The sequence below is a fragment of the Nilaparvata lugens genome, chromosome 5 (assembly GCF_014356525.2).
Source record: "Nilaparvata lugens isolate BPH chromosome 5, ASM1435652v1, whole genome shotgun sequence".
NCBI lineage: Eukaryota > Metazoa > Arthropoda > Insecta > Hemiptera > Delphacidae > Nilaparvata > Nilaparvata lugens.
In genome coordinates this window covers 28,189,561-28,208,393 of record NC_052508.1, presented here as the reverse complement: position 1 = coordinate 28,208,393, position 18,833 = coordinate 28,189,561, and the positions used below count along the sequence as shown (strand labels likewise).

The following is an 18,833-nucleotide window of genomic DNA, read 5'->3' as shown; positions in this document are numbered from 1 at the left end:
TCGCAGAGACCTCGCTCCTGGAATATCATATTACAGAAGATCATATTTCATATTTTGCAGCTCTCCTGTACTTTCACATGGGGATCTTACGAATAAGCCGACAGATCTAACAACAATGCCGACGTTTGCTCAAACCTATGACTCATCACTTTTTCTCAAAGTCTAACTTCCTTAAAAATATAGATAGAAGATTTCTGATTTCGGATTTGGATTCAGCGACCCCAAATTCTTTAAAGCGTAAGTCCCATTTTCAAAAATACCGAAAACAAGGGAGTTATAGCTGTTTTTAATATAGCTTTCCATTATCATATGATTATATAGTACATACTAAGATAATAATACTCCTGCCTCACAAAGGGACAGGCAAAGGTTTTAAGAAGTTTTTGAACACCTGAGAAGTTTATAAATAAACATTTTTAATTTTTAAAAGTTCTAGTTTTCCAAAAAAATATTGAACTATGAAAAGATGAATCCAAATATGAAATCATAAATCATCTCCACTCATCACCCAATAAAATAGGAGGAAAAGGAATGTTGTACAGTAAAATTCACTGAATTTCAATTGTCATTCAACAATCCAATTTATCAGGTTCAAATCGTTGAATATCACTTTAAATTCTCAGCAATTATTGACTATTTCTTTTTACAATCAGAAAAATCTATTATGAACATACAGTATAAACATTGTGCTGATCTGAATCGATCTATGGTAATAATAGGAATTGAAAGAATAGAAAATGTCATGGCATTCCAAGTAGTGATGTCTGTGTATTAGAACTGCTGAGTTGATTGATAATGCATACTGAAAAAAAATCATGAATAGCTCAGACTAGCCTGGCGACTTTGATGCTTTTGAAACCGGAATCTTGTTTTATTTTTATTAAAGAATGATACGGAATGAAAACCATGTATCATAGTACAAAGCTTTGTATCATGAGTAAGATTGACAATCATGGCTTGTCGATTTTAGTTGCTGACCTAAATCCTCATTCCTCAGTCGTAGAACTATGGACCAAGCGCGAGCATTTGCCTTTTATGTCATATACCGTCGACACAAACTTATGAAATTTATGAAAAGCTTGATAGCTTGAATAGTGATCTGATATTTGTTACACGTTTTTTTCTAAGACATAATATGTCTTGTAGACTAATTTTTAATGTTTCTTCAATCGGCAGGAAAACTTTGGTTTTTCAAAGTTATCTTACTCCCTTATTTTGGGGTATTTCCAGAAATCAAGATAAATAACCTACCAAATTTCCTACACGAATACAGTGTAAGTTGTATTATAATAGCTAGAGTACTTACGTACTGTATATTACAGTACCTGTTCGTTTTTACCGTATAATTATATGATAATAGAAAGCTTTATTAAAAACAGCCATAACTTCCTTGTTTTCGGATATTTTCGAAAACGGGACTTACGCTTTAAAGAATTTGGGGTCGCTGAATCCAAATCCGAAATCAGAAATCTTCTATCTATATTTTTAAGGAAGTTAGACTTTGAGAAAAAAGTGATGAGTCATACTTTGTGGAAACGGCGGCGTAGTTGTTAGATCTTGCCTCTGCTTGCCTCGAGGGGAAAAGACGTGACAAAACGAGGTTCCTGGATAGGAGTCACCATGTGAAAGACACGATTTGACTCAATGTACTTCGACAAAAAAACGAGAACACTGTTCAGTGTTCAAGTTGCACGTCTCCTATCGTGTGAAAGAGGCCTAATGAACTCACTGAAAACCTAAACAACGATTGTTTAGTGTACAATTTATTTATGTATTATGATTCTTGGTTTATTAGGTGCTCCTACCTTTGGCAAGTTATTCATCGTTATCCTTTGAAAAATTGAAGCAGTGAAGCTGATTTTGTTTGTCACATTCAGCTGAACGATTCCGATATTTTCAAATTCCCTCCGTATTTGCAATTGGTCAAAACAATTCTTTCCTTTTGAACTCTTTTAGGTCGGTCAAATACATTCATGCTTGTTGAATACTCTCTCTAAAATATTGTCTCAGAGTTGAAATATCAGTCATATCAGCTACATCCCGTCATAATGTGTAGTTCCCGTTACTTCTAATTAGCATCTTACCAGGCATGAAGTAGAGTCACAAAATTTTGTTAGGAATGTATATTTTTACTGTATACTCCTTTACAGGTAAATTATTGCACTTAATTATTATATCTTATACATCCTACTAAGAGAAGAATTTTAATGTGAATCGTAGTCAATTACGTGTTTATTGTACTCTTCTGTTCTGAGTTTCGTCTAAAGTTTTTTAAGAAAATGGCGAAGGAAGTAAGCGATGAGAATCACGTTCTTTCAGGAAATTGGCTCTCGTATAAAAATGATGAGTGCGATATTCCCAGTTATGGCATGCTTATGACAGGTGATGTACGCGTTGGTCGCTTCTCCTCTCAAAAAAATGTATCCTCCATTTCTTCTCTGCATTAGCATTCTCTCTTCTTCATTCTGTCGTTCTGCTACAGTGAGTTAAATTTGACATCGGGACAAAAACATTCAAAGAGGAAAATCTGACAAAGGAAAAAACCGGTAAACGTCTTGGTATGAAGAAGAGCTGTTGAGCTCAGAAACTCTGAAAAAATATTCTAGATATCTATCGTCTTTCCGTCAAGATTGATTTCTCCCTTCACAAATTACGTGTATAAATGCCTTCACTTATGTTGTAATATTGCTATTCTATTATGTAAATAAAATGAGGTGAACTTATTTTTTGGAATTTTCCAATGTATATATTTCTATATATCTGTATCTACATCACAACTAAGTATATTATTAATAAGATTCTTCGACTATTACTGCGTTCAAAATAAACTTCTTGAAAGTCTATGTCATTCATCCCTATACAGTAGAGTTGTTAAGACGCAGTTTGTCATGGAGTCGAAGCCTCAACTGTTTGCTTTACTATGTACGGGTTGAGTTGAACCTTAGCCAAAGTTGGCACTCTCCTATCTTTTCAAGGTTTCCAATTGTTTCCAGCGGACTTTGTCAAATCAGTGTTCTATCGTCAATTTAGTTATGTGTTTCTTGTTTACTAGTATTTGTTTACTAATTCACGTTAAAACCCGTATAGAATACTTAATGTGGATGGAATTTTCTTTCTCATTCAAGGATAGTTTGTTTATTTTTATTAGAGTTATGTGTGGCTTCCTGATTACATAATCCTAAATTATTATCCCTCATTTCAGTTTTCATATCAATCGGAATCGAGTTAGTTTATTTTAAATAATGTCCATTTCTGAATGATAAACAATTGAATTATTTCAACTATTGAGAATTGATAATAAGAACTATTTCTATTGAATTGAAAAAGGAATTACATCGATCATAGATTATGATTATGATTATTATATTTAGGCCATTACGTTTTAAGAATTTTTAGCAAGATTCGAAATTAGACAAAGTTGGAAACATGAGATGCTCCTATCAAGTGGGAATTGAAGCATATTCTACAATAGTAAGTAACATCCTAGTACTGGATGGTGGATGATTCTTGAAATATTCTTTTCTTGAATTATCTTTGTTTTTTACTTTTCTTGCCCTATTACCATAGTTAAGGAAAGTATTGCTTTCCGAAAAAATTTAAGGTACCCCAATTTGTAAATTTCTATACGTTTCAAGGTCCCCTGAGTCCAAAAAACTGGTTTTTGGGTATTGGTCTGTATGTGTGTGTGTGTGTGTGTGTGTGTGTGTGTGTGTGTGTGTGTGTGTGTGTGTGTGTGTGTGTATGAGTGTATGTGCGTCTATGTACACCATATCTCATCTTCCAATTAACGGAATGACTTGAAATTTGGAACTTAAGGTCCTTTCACTATAAGGATCCGACACGAACAATTTCGATCAAATGCAATTCAAGATGGCGGCTAAAATGGCGAAAATGTTGTCAAAAACAGGGTTTTTTGTGATTTTCTCGGAAACGGCTCCAACGATTTTGATCAAATTCATACCTAAAATAGTCATCGATAAGCTCTATCAACTGCCACAAGTCCCATATCTGTAAAAAATTCAGGAGGTTCGCCCCATCAATGCAGATACATTCCCGATTATCAGGCTTCAGATACAATTGAAACGAAAAAAATTAAATGGAGTAGATTGAGCATGAAAATCTCTACAATTAATGTTCAGTAACATTTTCACCTAAAATTGAGAATAAGCTTTAAATTCGAGAAAATGTGATTATTCAATTGCAAATTATTGTTGATTCTATTAAATCATTCACTATGAAGAGATAGCAGACCTCATGTGTGTCTCCAGCGTTATTGCCCTGTCACCAGCTGGCTCAAATCTTTGAATAGTAGACTTGAGATGCGCGGGAACACTAGCGTCAGGTGATCAATTTTCATAACGGCAAGGAAAGTTGTGTGAGTGCGCCACACCAGATTCTTAAACTAGTATTTTCTAATCAATGTGATCCAATTCTTTATTACTCAGGAAATAAACATATGTTCCGAATCATTTTTTTTTTAATAATGTGAAAATGAGCATTGAACTCAATTATGCAATATTGTAATAAATAGAAAGAGAAGACCTATTTCTACTTTATATAATCATCCTCACTCCATGTCACTTCAAATAGACTTGAACATTTTTTTATTTGCATCTCGAGAGACTCGTAAGTCTCGTGAATGGGAAAATTTCAAGATTACCAGGCTTCAAAAAGAAACGTGGAAGATTGGAGTGACAGATGCTTGTTATTTGGTAGGATGGGCAGTGAAATACGTTTAGTTGAATGTTGGATCCAATCACCCTCTTGCAGAGATGTCTCTTCACGGTGACAGTAATTGAGAAGAACGGGTGTACTTTGACATTTCTCACTCTCTTCTTTCCTCTCTTTTCCGCTGCCAGGCTCATTCAGTTCTCTATCCTTCAAACTCTAAACGATCGAGAAATTCATCTGTCGAGAGGCATGTGAACAACTGTCGCAGACCAGAAAGTATATTTATGTTGGGAGCGCTAATATTTCAGTTTAAATAAAGACGATGCCACTCAAATTCATCGTTGTTAAATACCAATTAGGACGACAATTGATCCAGCTATTTTTCAACTCGTTCCTTTGCTATTTACTGCATTTCTTGTTGAGAGCTCTCAATTGTCATAATTGTTTTATAAGTTTTACTGGCTCATCAATCACATTTGGTTAGTTGATTTATGAAGCGGAAAATTGTTCAAAGATTAAGTTATTTTTCAATGATTCACTGTTTGTCTTGCTGATTCACAAAATTACAAGATCATGAAAATGGTCCTAAGTTTCTTGGGTTAGAGTAGTTGAATTGATAGAAACATATTCAAACATTTCTAAAATGTGCCGGTTTTTACTATGAAAGTAAAATAGAGAAATGAGGAAGTGAACAGTGTTGAAAAAACAGTCAAAAATATGAAATTGAGAAAAAAGTAGTAGGAATGAAGTAGGAGATCATTTCTCAGACTCTGGTAGATAATCTGGTAGGCAGCTAGATAAGGAGTTTAGATTATTATCTTGACAATGTTGGGATTCTAAACGACCACAAATAAGCAGAATATCAGGTTTTAATTATTTCTATGGCAATATTGGGATACTTAATAATATGTTTGAAGCAACAGGATATCAGGTTTAGATTATTGCCATGATAATATTCGGATAGCCTACTAAACAATATATTTGAAGCTACTCGAAATATGCAACTTACTAGAAAAGTATTGATCATTTTTTATAATCAAAGTTAATTTATACCAATGCTCCTGTGTGACTGCTACAAGTTTTTCCTGAACTTGAAGCTTATTCTAGACTTCACACAAAATAGGCTGCCAATATGAGTTGTAGCAATTATTGATCCGTTGAAGTTGACATTCAATAGTTGATGCAAACTGGTACATCTGTGTTGATTCCAAGATTTCAAGGCGAATTGGATGCCAATATTAGCTGGAGTGGAGTCTGCAGCTCACCTGCTTCAACTCTTGGAACAAAGAAACAAATCCTCGACCAGTGTTGAGTACTGGCGAGCCAAGGTTAGGAGAATGATGGCAACAAGACGAGAACAAAGAGATAACAAACGAAGCAACGGTGAACTGGAAACACGGCACAACCGACCAAAGAACAGTTGTAGTTGCGCGCAGCCGTCTAATTACGGGCCACGGTGCGCTCTCTGTGCGCTGCAATGCAAACGTGGAAACTCTTCTCGTGTCTGTCTGTACTAGAAGGCACTGGAAGCCAACTGCCCATGCCCAGCCGGGCACCTTCTACTTTCTCTATGAGTCATTCGACCTCGACCCTTGTTGTGATACCCAGCATGATGAGAAGTCAGACTTGTTCTTCTATGATATCGGAAAACTGAGTCCTCAACATTTTAAGATTAGTTCACTTGGAATGATTTCTTGTTGGGAAGACACGTCCACGACCTGAAAAAATATTTCAACAGTATTTTTACTGTATTTGAAAATTCTACTTCTATAATTGGTGCTCATCGTTATTCATTAAATAATTTAGAGGTATTGAAATGAGATTTTTATGACTAATTAATTTTGTTCTGTTTCCAGGTATGTAGTCCTGAACTGTGAATCAAACAGCAATACATACCAAAACATTTGATTTTTAGTAAGTACATCATATTACTACACAATGATTGTTAGAGAAAGAGAGAGAGAGAGAAATGAGTATGCAAATTGTAAAGAGAATAACCATCCGTGCCAAAAAGTATACAATTAAATTTTGAAGTTCTATGCTCTGCTCAGTACAGAGTGAACAGTTGACCAACTGGCTGCTCTAATGATACAGTAGAATAGAACAATGTACCTTGCCGGTAGCCATTTATCAGCCTTCATGAGCACAGTTCTGCTCACCTTTTGTCTGAGTTTTGTTTTGCTCTCCTCTGGGCGAAATCCTTTTGTCCTGTATTATTTATTTCAGTAGCACACCACTTATCGCTTTAGCATGTAGTAGTTATTTTTCACCTTCATTTTGACTACTGTGTTCATATCGCTGGAAGGCTTATCACAATTTCTGAAACACATATCAGGGCAACTTCTCAACGGCGTAGTTTTGTATCAGTTCCAGTCAGATTCAACTTTTACCTTCTGTCAACTCAGAAGTAATAATCTACTATCCTACGTACTAATTTATTCGTATATTATGAATATGTAATTTATTCATTGAATCTGGTAATCCATGAACCTACGTTTTCATGGACTTTCCCATGATCTGTTTCTAACATTCTCTAACTTAATTTAATGCTTAGAGAACTTCTTTAAGGCCTGGTTGCACAAACCTTTTATTGATACCTGTATAACCGTGATTCCGTCCTGATTAGAACCATTTTCCGCTTCTCTGATTGGTTTTAGTGGTATTTATAATTTAATAGACTTTCTACAACCTGGCGTTCATTGTCCACATTTTTACAGATGAATATTTACATGAATTCCAACGTTCACTCGACTCATTTTCACTTTGAATTATTGACGATGGAATAATCCAAATCAACACACTACTACTACTACATCCACATGAGTGATCTGCTCAAAAAAACTTTATGATTGAAATACAGTACAGTAGTTGATTACATAAGGTCGAAATTTACTATTGCAAATGAAGAAAATATTCTTAATCGCTCTTCCAACTTGATTACATTCCATGTAGTGAAGATTGAGTAGAGTGAACCAAGCTCATCTCTTTTGAAGAAGCTTGTCGCTGTGCTCTGCAGAATGTGTGATTATGTGATGTATGCGCGAAAAGGGCATATGCAAACGACACAGACTGATCTAAGTTCATAAACAACTCGATCATAGTTGACATGTCAGGACAGACTGTCAACAGCTGTAGCAACACTCCACTTGGCAAAAAAGAGTGGCAATATTGCATACATTGGCTGTCTGAAACAGACATTCGGATTCGAGAATATGCCTGTTCGAGTCCCATGAATTCATCATCGGATTGTTTGCTCCTTCACGTGGCTTCAATTTGGTTTAGGGGTGGGTGCCGAGCTGCCGAGTGATACTGTGATTTTAAAACATGCGGAGCGATTATGAGAGTGAAATAGAAAACAATCTTGGAAGAAAGCCTCGAAAGAAATGAACCAAGAATAATTCATGAGATACAAAAGAGATTTGACTCAAGAAAGATTCGAAAGCGGGTTTGTTTCCAAGTAGTGTTTTGTTGTAGCCTTTAGCTGATATTACCAAACAATATTCTGTATCAATTTGCAATACTTTCATTGACACTTGCGAGCTGGTTTCAATTGAATTGCAAATTCTCAACTAGAACAAAAGAGAATCAATTAACAAACTGCAACACTTGTGTGTGTAATGTCCTCGTTTGTCAGATACAAACTCGCTAATTTCCGCCAATTTAGTCAGCCCTGCTCCAATTATACTGGAGAAATATTGTTAATGAGAAGATAATATTTTGCGAAGGTCGGCCTCAAATTTATACTCTGTTATCATTACAACAATGCTTCTTAACTGAATGTTGTCCTATTAAGGGAATATGTATATCAATAAAATTAAACTGTTTCAATCTTCACTAGTTTTTTGTTCATGACGTAACCAACTTTACATTCTTGAATTATTTCATCATTAATAATTCTTATTTCTCATAAATCACTCATTTTTGTAATTTTATGTATTTAAAGTTTTCAAATTTGTGGTGCTAGATCATTCTCCTCATGCGATTCATAGAATGTGTTGTTCTTGGATGAATCATTTATTTATCTTGACAAGTATCTATTGATGCACTATTCTTGCAATTTATTTTGGTTTTTATAGCTTTTTCAATTACGTTTCCTTTTTGTGTTAGTGTGTCTGATGGTCTGGGAGATTACGGTAGTAGTTACTTTTCGAATTAATTTGCATATTGACTATTTTATTTGAAGTCAATATCAAAATGTATCTGTACTCTTGCTTGCAAATGAGATTTTTCGAGCCATCAGTAGTGTATTCGATGATTCATGTCCTCTTCTGAGTAATAATCGGTGTTGTAATCCTGTCTTCGTATCAACATGGACTCAGGTGGATTATCCATGGTGTCTGAGTTCACCTCCTAATTCATTTTAAGAAACAAAAGTAATAACATCATGTAGAGCATCGATGAATGGAATAGTTGATTAGTCACGGTCACCATTTGGTTTTCAGGTAAGACCATTGAATTCTTGACCCAGTGCCTTTTCTCTTGACGTGCTACAAGATTAATGAACAACGAAAAGACAAAGAGAATTGATGAATGTCGATGTGAGGGATGAAGAATAAAAGAAGAAAGCATCGCCGAGGGCAAGTAACGGTGATCGGCCGATTGATGGCGGCTGACTCATAAAATTGACCTCCGTTAACTAGGAACTCACCATGGACGATAAAAAACCGATAGCTGTAGTAATAAAGTCAGCCGAGTTACTAATTAGAAAAGCATAGGCTTCTTCTGCGTGAGTGACAGGTATGGTTAGAAGTGATTGGAAAGAGAGTAAACAGGAGATATTTTTGTAGAAAGTCTACCAGATTGTTGTTGCAATTTTACAAATTCCCATATTATTCATTGTATATTTGATTGAATTGAATTTTGTGGATAAACTAGAGTTCGTTTAGATAATTGTTTTTGAATATGGTAGGTAATCTGTTAATGTAGAAGAATCTAATAATGCAATTTGATAATCGTACACTTTTATTTAACAGATTAATTCTCAGAGGAGAATAATATATATGTATTTCAAAAATAATTTATTATATATTTGACATGATGAATAATTGAAATCTAATAAATCATTGCTATGGTCCTGTATCTTTAACAATCTTATTAACGAGATTTCAAAATAATACCGAATGAAAATTGAAGTGCTGTGAGTGACTTCCACAGTGTAATACAGAACAAAAATGATAGATAAATTAGCCGTTCAGATAAAAATATTATATTTGGTTGAAGTAGACCTGTGGACGTGATGGATTGTGAATTATTATAAAAAAATATTAACTTGTTTGCCCAACATCTGTGCTGAATTTTAGCGTGGACTGACAAAGGAGGAAAATTTTCAATGCTGTAACAATTGATCATTCGACAATGAAATTTGAAGCTGGTTTCTGTGACAAAATTTTTGACTTTGCAGCTTCATTTGGACTATTTGGTAGGTGAACATAGCGAAAGTGCGCATCTTCATCCCCTCTGTTGAAGGTGTAGAACCACTGAGGCTTGTTGACGTCAGTTGCAATATTGAAAATTCCACCCCCTGCATTAAAGTTACTATAACAATGAAACGAAAATTGAAATGGTGAAATATTACAAAATTTCAAAGGGAATTTAATGCTCTACAAACCTATGATAAGCATAAATTTTCACGATGCATTGTTGAATAGTTATAAGCCCTGAAAGAGCAAAAAGTTGAATAAAAACCTGTTATTTTAACAATTGCACACCTTTAAGAGCGAATATCTCGGAAACTGTTGGGAATATCGCAGAATTACACTGAACAAAAAGTGTAGAGAATTTCTCAAGCTTCATTTTTGATTGGATTATTTAAGACGGTTAAACGCATTGTTCTCAATATATGAGCGCGGAAGCAATAATCTGAAAAATGCAACTTTTAAAACACCCTCATCCCCTTAGCACATGAGTTAGGGATGGGGACTTTTGAAATGTCCTGCAAGAGCGGATATCTCGAAAATATATAGAAAAATTTGAGAGATGAATATTGTAGGAAATTATGTAATCTTTAATTTTGTATAGAACAATTATGTCCGTAAGATACATAGTTTTGGAGTTATCTGCGAGAAACCAAAAAATGTATTTTCGAACCAACCCAACCCCCTTAGCACAAGAGGTAGGGGTGGGGACTTTTGATATGTTCACCTCCTCACTACCCTAAACAAAATTGCGGAGTCAAAAATTGTCTTCCAAACTTTTTCCAAGTTTTTAAAAATGGTCCAATTTTTTTATGTCTCAAGATTCCAATAACATAAAACAGAAATCCTTGAGAAACTTCAAAGAGTAAGGCAGTATCATTCAATCAGCATTCTTTCAACGACTATTAATATAGGAATTTCAGTTGAAATGATTTTTATGTTCAATGTGATCTTTCATTAACGACTAATAAAAAATAGCTGGAATAAGAGAATAATGATTCATAAAGTGGTGATGTAACATTTAGGCCTAATATTGATTGAGTTTATGTCACAAATCCTCGCTGATTTTAGGTCACGCTGAATAGTACTGAGACCACCAAAAATACCTTCATTAATGACAACTGTGTTAAAAGTAATTGAAAAGCAAATGCCATTTTGACGATTTTACACTTGAATTAATCGTTCTGTCTTCAAAGTTTGAAAATGCCATGGTTTTCCAGACTCAGGATAATGATTTTTTTCCTCCAACAGACATCTATGCTCACTTTGATCAACAAATTGAAGATGGGAGTTAATCTTGGTTTATAAAATCCAGCATCGCAGCATGATAGTCAAGATTTTAAACAACAGAAATCATTATTTCATCCATCTGCTTAAATGAATTATATCATACTCGGTATATACATCACCAAATTGCTAGTGAATCATTGTCATAGGCTTTCTTTATTCGAGGACTAAATTCAAGTGAATCGATGATGAAACCGAAATAGCAGTTTCAATGCTATTTGAACTAAGGAAATAGCCAACCAGAACTCTGCTACTGTGCAGTAATGTAGTGTTTGCAAGTAGAGCTCATCAGGAAATCGATCGGTGGGCCGACATTGGTCAGTCATCAAATAACAAATAATTAACTTCAACATAAAATTACTCAAGAAAGAAAAGCCCGTTGAACCCAAGTTTCGTCGATAGTAACCCGTATAACCCATTTCATAATAATTTTGAATCCCCACTTTTGATTGACATTCTCGAATGAACCTTTGTTTCACTACACTGCACTTTCGTTGGTCTGTACGTTGCTTTATCGTCGGGGTTACAGTACCTTGTTTTTGGCGGTGAGCTTTTACCGGTTGAATTTGGCTTGACGGCGACGTCCTCTTACGTCCCTAGACCTGTCGTCTGAACGGGTGTCTTGAAGCGGTTTTACATAAAGTTGCGGAACCAAAGGGGTGGTAGTACAAGAAGTTGGTTTGGGGACACACATGAACCGCTGTAAATAAATGTATTACAGCATTAATTTCTAACTCTTCCTACAATTCATCAAAAGCTAAAACAGGAGTTATTCTGTTATTTAATTTAGATTTTATCTTGACGTTCTGATTTCATTCTCAAAATTTAACAGATTTAAAACAAATTTACTTGCCAGAGTGTCATTGAAATACAATGTAACCTTTATGAAAACATCCGTAATAAATTAATATAATGCGTTTAGAAAATGAATACTTCATTAATTATGATGTTAACTTATATGATATTTTTCGTTTGGATTGCGAAATCAAATATAATTTTTCATATAGTAGCTCGGCTAGTATTGTTGGAAACTTGTGCGCTAGCCAACATTTTTTTTATTTATTATTTATGAACTATAGGACGCAATCCAAGTGTAAATAACGGGCATTCGCCCAAAACTGCTCAGAACCTTAATTAAAAATGAACATTCCAGAGTTTATGATTTGATTTACCTACAAATACAAGTCCAAAAACTAGTATCAACTGAAATTATGAATTTATCACCTAATAAAACAAGACACTTTATAACACAATAAAAGAAAAAAATATTGAAAATTTCACTTTAAGGAAAGATAATGTTTGCCTTATGAGATTCATCTTGTGGAATTTTTACCTTTAATTAAATAAAATTAGTAAACACATAGAAAGTAATTTAAATTGTATTAAAATTTGAACATTCATTAATATTAATTTCCTGGAAAAGAAAAACTTTCTTCTTCGTCTATTAAGATTTCTATCATAAAAAATTTACTAAATCATTCGACAGCCTTAATGACATAAGAAAACAGAGTCTGAAAAATATAAATTAAAAAATGTCATAAACTCAATATGAACAATTCTTAAAAGTTTCATTCCAATTTAAAGGCTATCTTCCTGACTTTCAGCAATACTCTACGATAATATATTTCCAGAAACAATAACTCAAATGTAACGTAACTGAAAACTTTCTATACTTCTGTAGAAAAAAATTTATAATTATCTTCCATCACTAATAAAATCAAAAGGATTATTCTCAATCAATATTATTAACTTGAAAAATAACAGGCTTAATTAATTCAATACTCTTATGGAAGTTTCAATCAATAAAACTCCCAAAATTATATTTTAACCTTATTTTACGTACCTTAGCGGTTATTTGAAGAAACAATTATTCGTACATGATGAAGAAACACAATTAAACCTTTCAGGACATGGCACTACTAGTAAATTTAAACATTAATAAAAAAAACTAGCTCCTACATTAACTAATTATATAAAGTTGTAAACTTGCCCAAAAAGGGCGAAACATAGTGACTACATCTTTACTCTCGTAGTGCTCCTAGCAAAGTGTCCTCCGGAACGTAATCTGGTCTGTCGGCTGGGGAATCGCCCCACTACTGTATTTAGAAACAGGTCTCCTATTGGGCGAATGGAATCAATTTGACCAATCGTCGCGTGGCTTCTACAGCCTTTGGACCAAATAGTAACTGCAAAATCGGTAGTTTGTTATAATTTCAATGCTTGCTGTTTTCCAACTTATCGCATTTTATGTCGCGACAAGAAGGCTAAGTTTTAGAGATAATTCCATAATCTACATTCCTCGACGACTCGGAGCCACAATTTTTAAATATCTATCATGGGAAACTCGAAGTCATGGCCGTTCATAATAGAGAGAGAAAATAATTTATTTCGCTAACTCACTTACAATAATGGCTCTAGTCTATTGCGTATTAAATTTACTATTATAACTTGGGAAAAGGCCTGAATTAAAGACAGTGCCCGGCACACTCCCCTTCCTTCCGGTGTGAAACACGCAAAAAGAAATCTAATCAGGATATGTTACCATAGAGGCATTCTGTATGATTTGGAGAGTCGAATTCTGGATTGATAGTAGGATCCAATTTGAAGCGGGCCCTCTTCAAAAGAAATCTCTTTAATCATTCCGAAATTCAGCAAAATGTATAACTAATTGAGATTTGTGGCAAGAGTCTTTAGAACTGTGGCAAGAGTCAGGACAAAACAATATGGACGTGTCCACCTTTTAAGTAGGTACTAAAGACGGACCGAGTATAATAATCTTGAATACTTCAATCACTTTATTGAGTCCCTGGTTATTTTCTTGGCAAACTCTAACAAGGGAAAACGTTTAAAAGACATCATAGTTTTAATTGGTTCTATGTTACTCTGCAGTTGTAAAATATGAAGTACGTTTGATCATAATAGTAAAGGATGAAACTTTTTCACTCAGCTGAATGTATTGAAATCTAACTATCATTACTATAGAGTTGAGAGTGCAATATATTTTTAACAATATAAAGCAATTCAGTAGGCAATACTATTCTACATCGACTACGATTCAAAGATAATAATGGTTGAAACTGCAACGCTAGCGAGTCATCGGAGAGCAATGACACACGCTTGATGTACATTCCGGAATTTCTTCTATATACATTATATTGTCACGTAACAAAATCTTTGACTAATAAACCCTTCATGAACCCGTAATGAATCCTTATAACAAATACGGTAAATATCTTTATCATAACTCTTTTTCTCCTTTCTCCTTCTCATTCATTAGGAATCATCTCGTTGAGTGTATAGGGACAAGGCTACAGAGTGGCGCCATACTCACAAAAACTTATCCAATTATAACTCACGACAAAAAATCTTGCCTTCAATAGACTGATCTGTATCCTTTTTTTTTCTGATCTGTTTCGGATATTTTTCAACATGACTCAAGCGTGATTTTGCATTCTACAATCATGAGAAAAACACTTTTCATTATAATATTCTAGTAGGAAACCTCTACGACAGAACACTAGTCAAAACAAAACTATGATCGAGTGCCAGGCTATTATTTATCGCAAACTCAAAGTACGTGACATTTTCTCTAAACACTGGAAGAATAATTCTCGAGGCATGATTTAATAATATGAATATTCAACTGGAACAACTATCTTAGCATTGGACTGCTACTGCTTGACTTCTGATTATCAACATTATGAAATTTACCAATACATTAACACATTAATAGACTACTATTACACTATTACTGATTCCCAAGTTCACTGACATTTCCAACCTTACTGGAGCCTCACATAATTATTTCTCAACAATAAACTTCATATCCAACTAGTTTCAATTACTCTACTAGATCTTAAAATATCTCAACTTATCCACATGGAAAACTTGATTGCAATTTTACTATTCATCATTAAAAAATTTATCATTTCATTAAAGATTTTCCTATTTTTTTTATTTATTAATTCTTTTTGACTACTTATCTCTAAAGGGTCCTACTACTGTCAATTACCTCAATTTAATTTTCCCAACAAAAATTCTATTTCCTTTTTGACACGAATTTTCCTACATATTTCTACCTTATATCCCCATTTAAATTTTGAATCAACCTTTCAACTCTCAACTACAGAATAATTTTAACTCATGCTTAACTCAAGAGATTTTCCCTTTTCATTTCAAATTCAACTAGAAGAATTTCACTGTTAATTTTATTTTAATTTAACCCGTTCATTAGTGTTCCAATATTTATTTCTACTTTCACTGATAACCATTTTAACATTACCTAGGTACTCGAAAAAGTTTCTCTGTTATTTTATTTGTATACCTTAACTAATCACTTTAAATATTCATTGTCTAAAACCTTCAATTTTCGTTACCATACCAAATTTCTAAGCAACTTTAAACTCAATAATACCCCTTTTTTTTTTTTTTTTTTTTTTTTTTACTAATTATTACTTGTGTTTTTGCGGCTGACTTTCCTACCAAACATTAACGAACCTTTTGACTGGGCTTCCCTAAACTGTATTACGCTGATTGTTTTCCTTACAATCACTACGAAGACTCACTAAATATTCTAGATTTCGGTTTACGTTATTCTACTGACGAGCCCCATAACTCTCGAATGAACCAGACCGTTTACTAGATACAATTAAATCTTAGCTCACACCATCTTCGGTGCCTTTCGCTAAAATTATACAATTCCACCGTACAAATTTGCAAGGTTAGTCACAGCTAAATTCCTTGATTTGTTACATGGACAACTATCGGGCAGTGCTCCGTTCTCTCTGGACACGGACCTACACTCGCGCCGATTACCTAAATTCAACAACAACACACATAGGCAGGACATCCCCGTGTCCTCCTCTAAATCTTGAGTCTCAACTAAACAAAAAATTCCCCACAGCCTACAGGAAACGTCACCAACACAACGGATCTTTACACTATCACTACTCATGCCTACCGCAAAAATCACAAAAAAAAAAAAATCTCCAATAATAAAACTGATTCACCTTTTCGAGAATAAACATTACTGATAAAGGGACTTAACAACCTCATCTCAATCAACTTATTTTTATACAAATTCCCAAGGATTTGATTATCGTTTCAACTTTAATCTACAATACCCAATTATTTAGTTTAAACATCTCAAGGCCAAAACTACTCACCAACTTTTCAAAATTACATATCAACAATAACTAATAAAACAGTTTCCTATTTATTCTCTGATTACCTTCGATCTACCTAAACTTATCAAAAAAAAAAAAATCCTATTTTCCCCAAACATTCTCCCATAATAATTTACTTGGGTTGACCTTTAAAATCTCAATATTCACTTTCACTACTACTATAATGATATTCAACTACCAGACGTGAGACCAGAATACGTACGTTGACATCACAATAATTTCTATCACCATTCACGGAATTACAGAATACAAAAATTTTATTCAGCACTTAGAATCAGTTATTTTCACCTATGCTAGTTTCTTCTACTAATTTTTATTCTACCGTTAAACATTTAATTTGTCAATCAATTTCAATATAAAGTTTTAGAATACTTTCAACTTGAGCTTCAATGATACCTAACTTTATCTTTAAGCTCTTCAAAAGATTTTCATTTAATGGATTTAACATAACTGAATAACTTTCCTGTTCATCTACAATTATTTAAACTTCAGAAAAATTGGAGTAGCAACTATAAATTATTCATTCAACTCCAAACCCAAAATATTGACAGTTAACACGTTCACAGAATGAATTATTAGTATAGACTCAGAAAATTGATCTAGTATTATTAGAGTAAGTTATGAAAAATTTAATTTTTTTAGAAAATTTGAATTCCAGAGATTTAAATATCTCTAGACAGCAGAGTGGCGCAGTTGTGTGCCTGCACTTTTTTAAAGATGATAAAGAAGACAATTTTGAATAAAATTTAGAATTTAGAAATAGGCCGACACATCTAGAAAATACCTGAGTCTATACCTAATTCATGCAGGTGAACGGGCTAGAGTCAAGAAAACTTCAATTAATCTTGCCATGCCTGATTTAATAGGTTTATACTATAGAAAATCACTACATTTGAAATAATTGAAAAATACAAACAGTTTCAATAAACATTGGCAACTAAAATCGAACAACAGAAACAACAATTTCATGTTACTTTGTTGACATTCTTCATCTGATTCGGGGGCGCATTACTATCCCCGTTTAGATAGCAATACGTCACAAAACCAAACAATATCAGTCATCAAATAACAAATAATTAACTTCAACATAAAATTACTCAAGAAAGAAAAGCCCGTTGAACCCAAGTTTCGTCGATAGTAACCCATATAACCCATTTCATAATAATTTTGAATCCCCACTTTTGATTGACATTCTCGAATGAACCTTTGTTTCACTACACTGCACTTTCGTTGGTCTGTACGTTGCTTTATCGTCGGGGTTACAGTACCTTGTTTTTGGCGGTGAGCTTTTACCGGTTGAATTTGGCTTGACGGCGACGTCCTCTTACGTCCCTAGACCTGTCGTCTGAACGGGTGTCTTGAAGCGGTTTTACATAAAGTTGCGGAACCAAAGGGGTGGTAGTACAAGAAGTTGGTTTGGGGACACACATGAACCGCTGTAAATAAATGTATTACAGCATTAATTTCTAACTCTTCCTACAATTCATCAAAAGCTAAAACAGGAGTTTATTCTGTTATTTAATTTAGATTTTATCTTGACGTTCTGATTCATTCTCAAAATTAACAGATTAAAACAAATTACTTGCCAGAGTGTCATTGAAATACAATGTAACCTTTATGAAAACATCCGTAATAAATTAATATAATGCGTTTAGAAAATGAATACTTCATTAATATGATGTTAACTTATATGATATTTTTCGTTTGGATTGCGAAATCAAATACAATTTTTCATATAGTAGCTCGGCTAGTATTGTTGGAAACTTGTGCGCTAGCCAACATTTTTTTTATTTATTATTTATGAACTATAGGACGCAATCCAAGTGTAAATAACGGTGATCGGCCGATTGATGGCGGCTGACTCATAAAATTGACCTCCGTTAACTAGGAACTCACCATGGACGATAAAAAACCGATAGCTGTAGTAATAAAGTCAGCCGAGTTACTAATTAGAAAAGCATAGGCTTCTTCTGCGTGAGTGACAGGTATGGTTAGAAGTGATTGGAAAGAGAGTAAACAGGAGATATTTTTGTAGAAAGTCTACCAGATTGTTGTTGCAATTTTACAAATTCCCATATTATTCATTGTATATTTGATTGAATTGAATTTTGTGGATAAACTAGAGTTCGTTTAGATAATTGTTTTTGAATATGGTAATCTGTTAATGTAGAAGAATCTAATAATGCAATTTGATAATCGTACACTTTTATTTAACAGATTAATTCTCAGAGGAGAATAATATATATGTATTTCAAAAATAATTTATTATATATTT

The 18,833-nt window shown here is 33.8% G+C and overlaps 1 protein-coding gene across 7 annotated transcripts in view; it reads left to right on the top strand.

The window, feature by feature from the left end:
• The window catches only part of LOC111043752 (fibrous sheath CABYR-binding protein), a 157,246-nt gene that overhangs the window by 43,876 nt on the left and 94,537 nt on the right, over positions 1 to 18,833 (top strand). For 2 of the 7 annotated variants that reach the window (XM_039428081.1, XM_039428084.1), the window contains one exon: positions 6,528 to 6,585. The exons of the other annotated variants lie outside the window; for them this stretch is intronic. The gene's annotated coding sequence lies outside the window, so the exon portion shown is untranslated. The remainder of the gene's footprint in view (positions 1 to 6,527; positions 6,586 to 18,833) is intronic. 7 annotated transcript variants of the gene reach the window in all.